We start from the raw sequence: 6,742 nt of genomic DNA, 5'->3' as shown, positions 1-6,742 counted from the left end.
TGACTAAGATTTACAAGGTGACCATAGCTTGCTTCATACCAACAATCTCTGTGGGATCGAACCTTACTCGCGTAAGGTTTATTACTTGGACGACCCAGTACACTTGCTGGTTAGTTGTGCGAAGTTGTGATAGAAAGTTGAGATTGCAATTGAGCGTACCATGTTGATGGCGCCATTGATGATCACAATTTCATCCACCAAACGCCAACCTCACATTCTCCGGACTAAAATCTAAGTATTTCCCCCGAACCATTGTGAGATAATTCTTTGGACTCGGGTTCATACTTTGATCATGGTTCCTAGTGATCCATGCATTGGCATAGAACTCTTGAACCATTAGGATTCCGACTTGTTGCATGGTGTTGGTTAGGACTTCCCAACCTCTTCTTCGGATTTCATATCGGATCTCCGGATACTCATTTTTCTTGAGCTTGAAAGGGACCTCAGGGATCACCTTCTTCTTTGCCACAACATCATAGAAGTGGTCTTGATGGCTTTTGGAGATGAATCTTTCCATCTCCCATGACTCGGAGGTGAAAGCTTTTGTCTTCCCTTTTCCTTTTCTAGAGGATTCTCTGGCCTTAGGTGCCATTGATGGTAATGGAAAACAAAAAAGATTATGCTTTGATCACACCAAACTTAAAATATTGCTCGCCCTTGAGCAAAAGAATAAAGAAGAGAAGAAGAAGAAGAAGAAAATATGAAGGAAGAGGGGAGTGTAGGTTTCGGCCAAGGTATAGAAGAGGGGGTTTGTGTTGTGTGAAAATGAAGTAGAATGGGAAGGGTATATATAGGGAAAGGGAAGAGGGTAGGGTCGGCCATATGGGGTGGGTCTGGGTGGGAAAGTGTTTTTGAATTTTGAAGGTAGGTGGGGTTTATGGGGAAGAGTGGATGGATGTGAGTGGTGAAGGGGGTAATTGGGAAGAGAGATCAAAGTTGTTGGGAAGTGTGACATGGGGAAGAGTGAAATAGGATTAGGAGGTAAGGTGGGAATATGTTAGGTGGGGATCCTGTGGGGTCCACAGATCCTGAGGTGATCCTGTGGGGTCCACATATCCTGAGATGATCCTGTGGGGTCCACAAATCCTGAGGTGTCAAGAAATTACATCCCTACACCAAATAGGCATGTAAAATGCCTTTGCATACCATTCTGGCGTTTAAACGCCGAGGTGGTGCACGTTCTGGGCATTCAACGCCCATCTGTAGCATGTTTCTAGCGTTGAACGCCAGTTCCATGCTTGTTACTGGCGTTCAGCGCCAGCTTTTCTCAAGGCACATTCCTGGCTTAAAAACACCAGGATGTTGCTTGTTTCTGGCGTTTAGCGCTAGATTCATGCTCTGTTCTAGCGTTGAACGCCAGCCAGATGCTCCTTACTGGCGTTGAACGCCAGTCTGTCCTCCCTCCAGGGTGTGATTTTTCTTCTGCTATTTTTGATTCTGTTTTTAATTTTTACATTTTTTTCGTGACTCCACATGATCATGTACCTAATAAAACACAAAATAACAATAAAATAAAATAAAATAAAAATTAGATAAATAAAATTGGGTTGCCTCCCAACAAGCGCTCTTTTAATGTCATTAGCTTGACAGTGGGCTCTCATGGAGCCTCACAGGTGATCAGGTCAATGTTGTATAGTCCCAACACCAAACTTAGAGTTTGGATATGAGGTCTTAACACCAAACTTAGTGTTTGGTTGTGGCTTCCCAACACTAAACTTAGAGTTTGGCTGTGGGGGCTCTTCTTGACTCTGAACTGAGAGAAGCTCTTTATGCTCACTCTCTTTTGTCACAAAGGGATGGCCATGTGCCTTTAACACAAGGTAGTCCCCATTCAATTGAAGGACTAATTCACCTCTGTTAACATCTATCACAGCTCCTGCTGTAGCTAGGAAAGGTCTTCCAAGGATAATGCATTCATCCTCTTCCTTCCTAGTGTCTAAGATTATGAAATCAGCAGGGATGTAGAGGCCTTCAACCTTTACTAACACGTCCTCTACTATTCCATAAGCTTGTCTCAATGACTTGTCTGCCAATTGTAATGAGAACAAGGCAGGTTGTACCTCAATGATCCCCAGCTTCTCCATTACAGAGAGTGGCATAAGATTTATCCCTGACCCCAGATCACATAGAGCTTTTTCAAAGGTCATGGTGCCTATGGTACAAGGTATTAAGAACTTGCCAGGATCTTGTCTCTTTTGAGGTAGAATTTGCTGAATCCAGGTATCCAGTTCATTAATGAGCAAGGGAGGTTCACTTTCCCAAGTCTCATTACCAAACAACTTGGCATTCAGCTTCATGATAGCTCCTAAATATTGAGCAACTTGCTCTCCAGTCACATCTTCATCCTCTTTAGAGGAAGAATAGTCTTCAGAGCTCATGAATGGCAGAAGGAGATTTAATGGAATATCTATGGTCTCTATGTGAGCCTCAGATTACTTTGGATCCTTAATAGGAAACTCCTTCTTGTTTGAGAGACGTCCCAGGAGGTCTTCCTCACTAGGATTTTCGTCCTTCTCCTCCCTTGTGCATTCGGCCATATTGATTAAATCAATGGCCTTGCACTCTCCTTTTGGATTCTCTTCTGTATTGCTTGGGAGAATTCTGGGAGGAGTTTCAATGACTTTCTTACTCAGCCGGCCCACTTGTGCCTCAAGATTTCTTATGGAGGATCTTGTTTAACTCATGAAACTGAAAGTGGCCTTTGACAGATCAGAAGCTAAATTGGCTAAATTAGAAGTGTTTTGTTCAAAATTCTCTGTCTGTTGTTGAGAAGATGATGGAAAAGGCTTGCTATTGCTCAGCCTATTGCGTCCACCATTGTTATAGCCTTGTTGAGGCTTTTGTTGATCCTTCCATGAGAAATTTGGATGATTTCTCCATGATGAATTATAGGTGTTTCCATAAGGTTCACCCATGTAATTTACCTCTGCTATTGCAGGGTTTTCAGGATCATAAGCTTCTTCAGAAGCTACCTCTTTAGTACTGTTGGATGCATTTTGCCATCCATTCAGACTTTGAGAGATCATGTTGACTTGCTGAGTCAACACTTTATTCTGAGCCAATATGGCATTCAGAGCATCAATCTCAAGAACTCCTTTCTTCTGAGGCGTCCCATTATTCACGGAATTCCTCTCAGAAGTGTACATGAACTGGTTATTTGCAACCATGTCAATTAGTTCTTGAGCTTCTGCAGGTGTTTTCTTTAGGTGAATGGATCCACCTGCAAAATGATCCAATGGCATTTTCGAAAATTCAGATAGACCATAATAGAATATATCTAATATGGTCCATTCTGAAAACATGTCAGATGGACACCTTTTCGTTAGCTGCTTGTATCTTTCCCAAGCTTCATAGAGGGATTCACCATCTTTTTGTTTGAAGGTTTAAACATCCACTCTCAGCTTGCTCAGCTTTTGAGGAGGAAAGAATTTATCCAAGAAGGCCGTGACCAGCTTCTCCTAGGAGTCCAGGTGATGAGCGGATAATTTATACGCTTTTTGGCATTGTTTTTAGATAGTTTTTAGTAAGTTTGAGCTACTTTTAGGGATGTTTTCATTAGTTTTTATGTTAAATTCACATTTCTGGACTTTACTATGAGTTTGTGTGTTTTTCTGTGATTTCAGGTAAATTCTGGCTGAAATTGAGGGACTTGAGCAAAACTCTGAAGAAGGCTGACAAAAGGACTGCTGATGCTGTTGGAATCTGACCTCCCTGCACTCGAAATGGATTTTCTGGAGCTACAAAACTCCAAATGGCGCGCTCTCAACGGCGTTGGAAAGTAGACATCCAGAGCTTTCCAGCAATATATAATAGTGCACACTTTATTCGACGATTGACGACGTAACTTGGCGTTGAACGCCAAGTTCAAGCTGCTGTTTGGAGTTAAACGCCAGAAAAACGTCATGATCCGGAGTTGAACGCCCAAAACACGTCAAAACTCGGAGTTCAACTCCAAGAGAAGCCTCAGCTCGTGGATTGATCAAGCTCAGCCCAAGCATACACCAAGTGGGCCCCGGAAGTGAATTTATGCATCAATTACTTACTCATGTAAACCCTAGTAGCTAGTCTAGTATAAATAGGATAAGTTACTATTGTATTAGACATCTTTGGTCTCAGTTTTGTTTTATTCTTCATCTTAAGAGATCATTGATCACGTTAGGGGGGCTGGCCATTCGGCCATGCCTGAACCTCTTTTACTTATGTATTTTCAACGGTGGAGTTTCTGCACACCATAGATTAGGGGTGTGGAGCTCTGCTGTACCTCAAGTATTAATGAATTCTATTTTCTTTTATTCAAATCTCTCTTATTCTTATTCCAAGATATTCATTCGTACCCAAGAACATGATGAATGTGATGATAAGTAACCCTCATTATCATTCTCACTTATGAACGCGCGTGATTGACAACCACCTCCGTTCTACATGCAACAGAGCTTGAATGCGTATCTCTTAGATTCCCCAACAGAATCTTCGTGGTATAAGCTAGATAGATGGCGGCATTTATGAGGATCCGGAAAGTCTCACCTTGTCTGTGGTATTCTGAGTAGGATCCTGGGAATCCGGAAAGTCTAACCTTGTCTGTGGTATTCCGAGTAGGATTCCGGTGATGAATGACTGTGATGTGCTTCAAACTTGCAAGTGCTGGGCGTTAGTGACAGACGCAAAAGAATCAAGGGATTCTATTCCAGTAGGAGCGGGAACCAACCAGTGATTAGCCGTACTGTGACAGAGTGCGTGAGCATTAGTTTTCACTGCGAGGATGGGATGTAGCCATCAACCATGGGTGATGCCTCCAGACGATTAGCCGTGCGAGTGACAGCCGCATAGGATCATTTTCCCGAGAGGATTGAAAGTAGCCACCGCTGATGGTGAACCCCTATACAAAGCTTGCCATGGAAAGGAGTAAGAAGGATTGAGTAGAAGCAGTAGGAGAGTAGGCGTCCTTGAGCCATGCAGCATCCCCATTCGCTTATCTGAAATTCCCACCAATGAATCTGCATAAGTCTTCTATCCTTTTTATAATCTATTCTCTTATTTCTATTTTCGAAACCATAAACCAATTTAATCTGCCTAACTGAGATTTACAAGGTGACCATAGCTTGCTTCATACCAACAATCTCTGTGGGATCGACCCTTACTCACGTAAGGTTTATTACTTGGACGACCCAGTACACTTGCTGGTTAGTTGAACGGAGTTGTGAGCTTCTCTACCAATGCTTGAAACTCTTTTATCACAATTTCGTCCACCACCAGGCTATCCTTAGGTTGTGAATCCAACCATATTCTAGCTCTGTCTCTTACAGCAAAAGGGAAAAGCATGAGCCTGTAGACTTCAGGATCCACTCCATTCGTCTTAACAGTCTCACAGATCTGCAAGAACTCAGTTAAAAACTGATAAGGATCTTCAGATGGAAGTCCATAGAACTTGCAGTTTTGTTGCATTAAGGCAACTAGCTGAGGTTTCAACTCAAAGTTGTTTGCTCCAATGGCAGGAATGGAGATGCTTCTTCATCAAATTTGGACGTGGGTTTGGTAAAGTCACCAAGCATCCTTCTTGCATTATCATTATTGGGTTCGGCTGCCATCTCCTTCTCTTGTTCAAAAATTTCTGAAAGGTTACTTTTGGATTGTTGTAATTTAGCTTCTCTTAGTTTCCTCTTCAAAGTCCTTTCAGGTTCAGGATCAGCTTCAACAAGAGTGCTTTTGTCCTTGTTCCTGCTCATATGAGAGAGAAAAAAACAAGAAAAGAAGCGGAATCCTCTATGTCACAGTATAGAGATTCCTTTATGTTAGTAGAAGAAGAAAGGGGAGAAGAGTGAAGAAGAATAGGTTCGGATTTTTAGATGAAGAGAGGTGAAGAGAAGTGTTAGTAAATAAATAATTAAATAGAATAAGAAAAGAGAGGGAGAATTTCGAAAATAATTTTGAAAAAGAGGTTAGTATTTTTGAAAATTAAAGATAGGATAAGATTAAAATTAAAATTTAAAACAATTAGTTAATTAAAAAGAATTTTTGAAAAAGAGAGAGGTATTTTCGAAAATTGAAGAGGGAAAAGTAGTTAGGTGGTTTTGAAAAAGATATGAAACAAACAAAATGTCAAAGAGTTAGTTGAAAAAGATATTAAAATCAAATTTGAAAAGATAAGAAGATAAGAAGTTAGATAAGATATTTTGAAATCAAATTTTGAAAAAGATAAAATTTTTGAAAAAGATATGATAAAAGATAAAAAAGGTGTGATAAAAAGATATGTTTGAAGAAGATTTAATTTTTAAAATTACTTAACTAACAAGTAACAACAAGATATGATTCTAGATTTTAAAGATTGAACCTTTCTTAACAAGAAAGTAACAAACTTCAAATTTTTGAATCAATCACATTAATTATTAGCTAATTTTCGAAAATTTGATATAAAGATAAGAAAAATATTTTGAAAATATTTTGAAAAAGATTTTTGAAATTTTTGAAAAAGAGGACAAATTGGCCGTGCGAGTGACAGCCGCATAGGATCATTTTTCCGAGAGGATTGAAAGTAGCCACCGCTGATGGTGAACCCCTATACAAAGCTTGCCATGGAAAGGAGTAAGAAGGATTGAGTAGAAGCAGTAGGAGAGCAGGCGTCCTTGAGCCATGCAGCATCTCCATTCGCTTATCTGAAATTCCCACCAATGAATCTGCATAAGTCTTCTATCCTTTTTATAATCTATTCTCTTATTTCTATTTTCGAAACCATAAACCAATTTAA

At 40.3% G+C, this 6,742-nt stretch overlaps 1 non-coding gene across 1 annotated transcript; it reads left to right on the top strand.

Moving 5' to 3' along the window:
• The first annotated feature begins 3,300 nt into the window (after nucleotides 1–3,300).
• Nucleotides 3,301–3,404, top strand: LOC112804635 (small nucleolar RNA R71). Its single transcript, XR_003203248.1, has one exon. It is a non-coding gene; the product is annotated as a small nucleolar RNA R71 (small nucleolar RNA).
• The last annotated feature ends 3,338 nt before the right edge of the window (nucleotides 3,405–6,742 follow it).

This window comes from Arachis hypogaea, chromosome 5, assembly GCF_003086295.3.
Source record: "Arachis hypogaea cultivar Tifrunner chromosome 5, arahy.Tifrunner.gnm2.J5K5, whole genome shotgun sequence".
NCBI classification, from domain to species: Eukaryota; Viridiplantae; Streptophyta; class Magnoliopsida; order Fabales; family Fabaceae; genus Arachis; species Arachis hypogaea.
The sequence above is the reverse complement of the archived record's forward strand: the minus strand, read 5'-3'. Positions and strand labels throughout refer to the sequence as shown.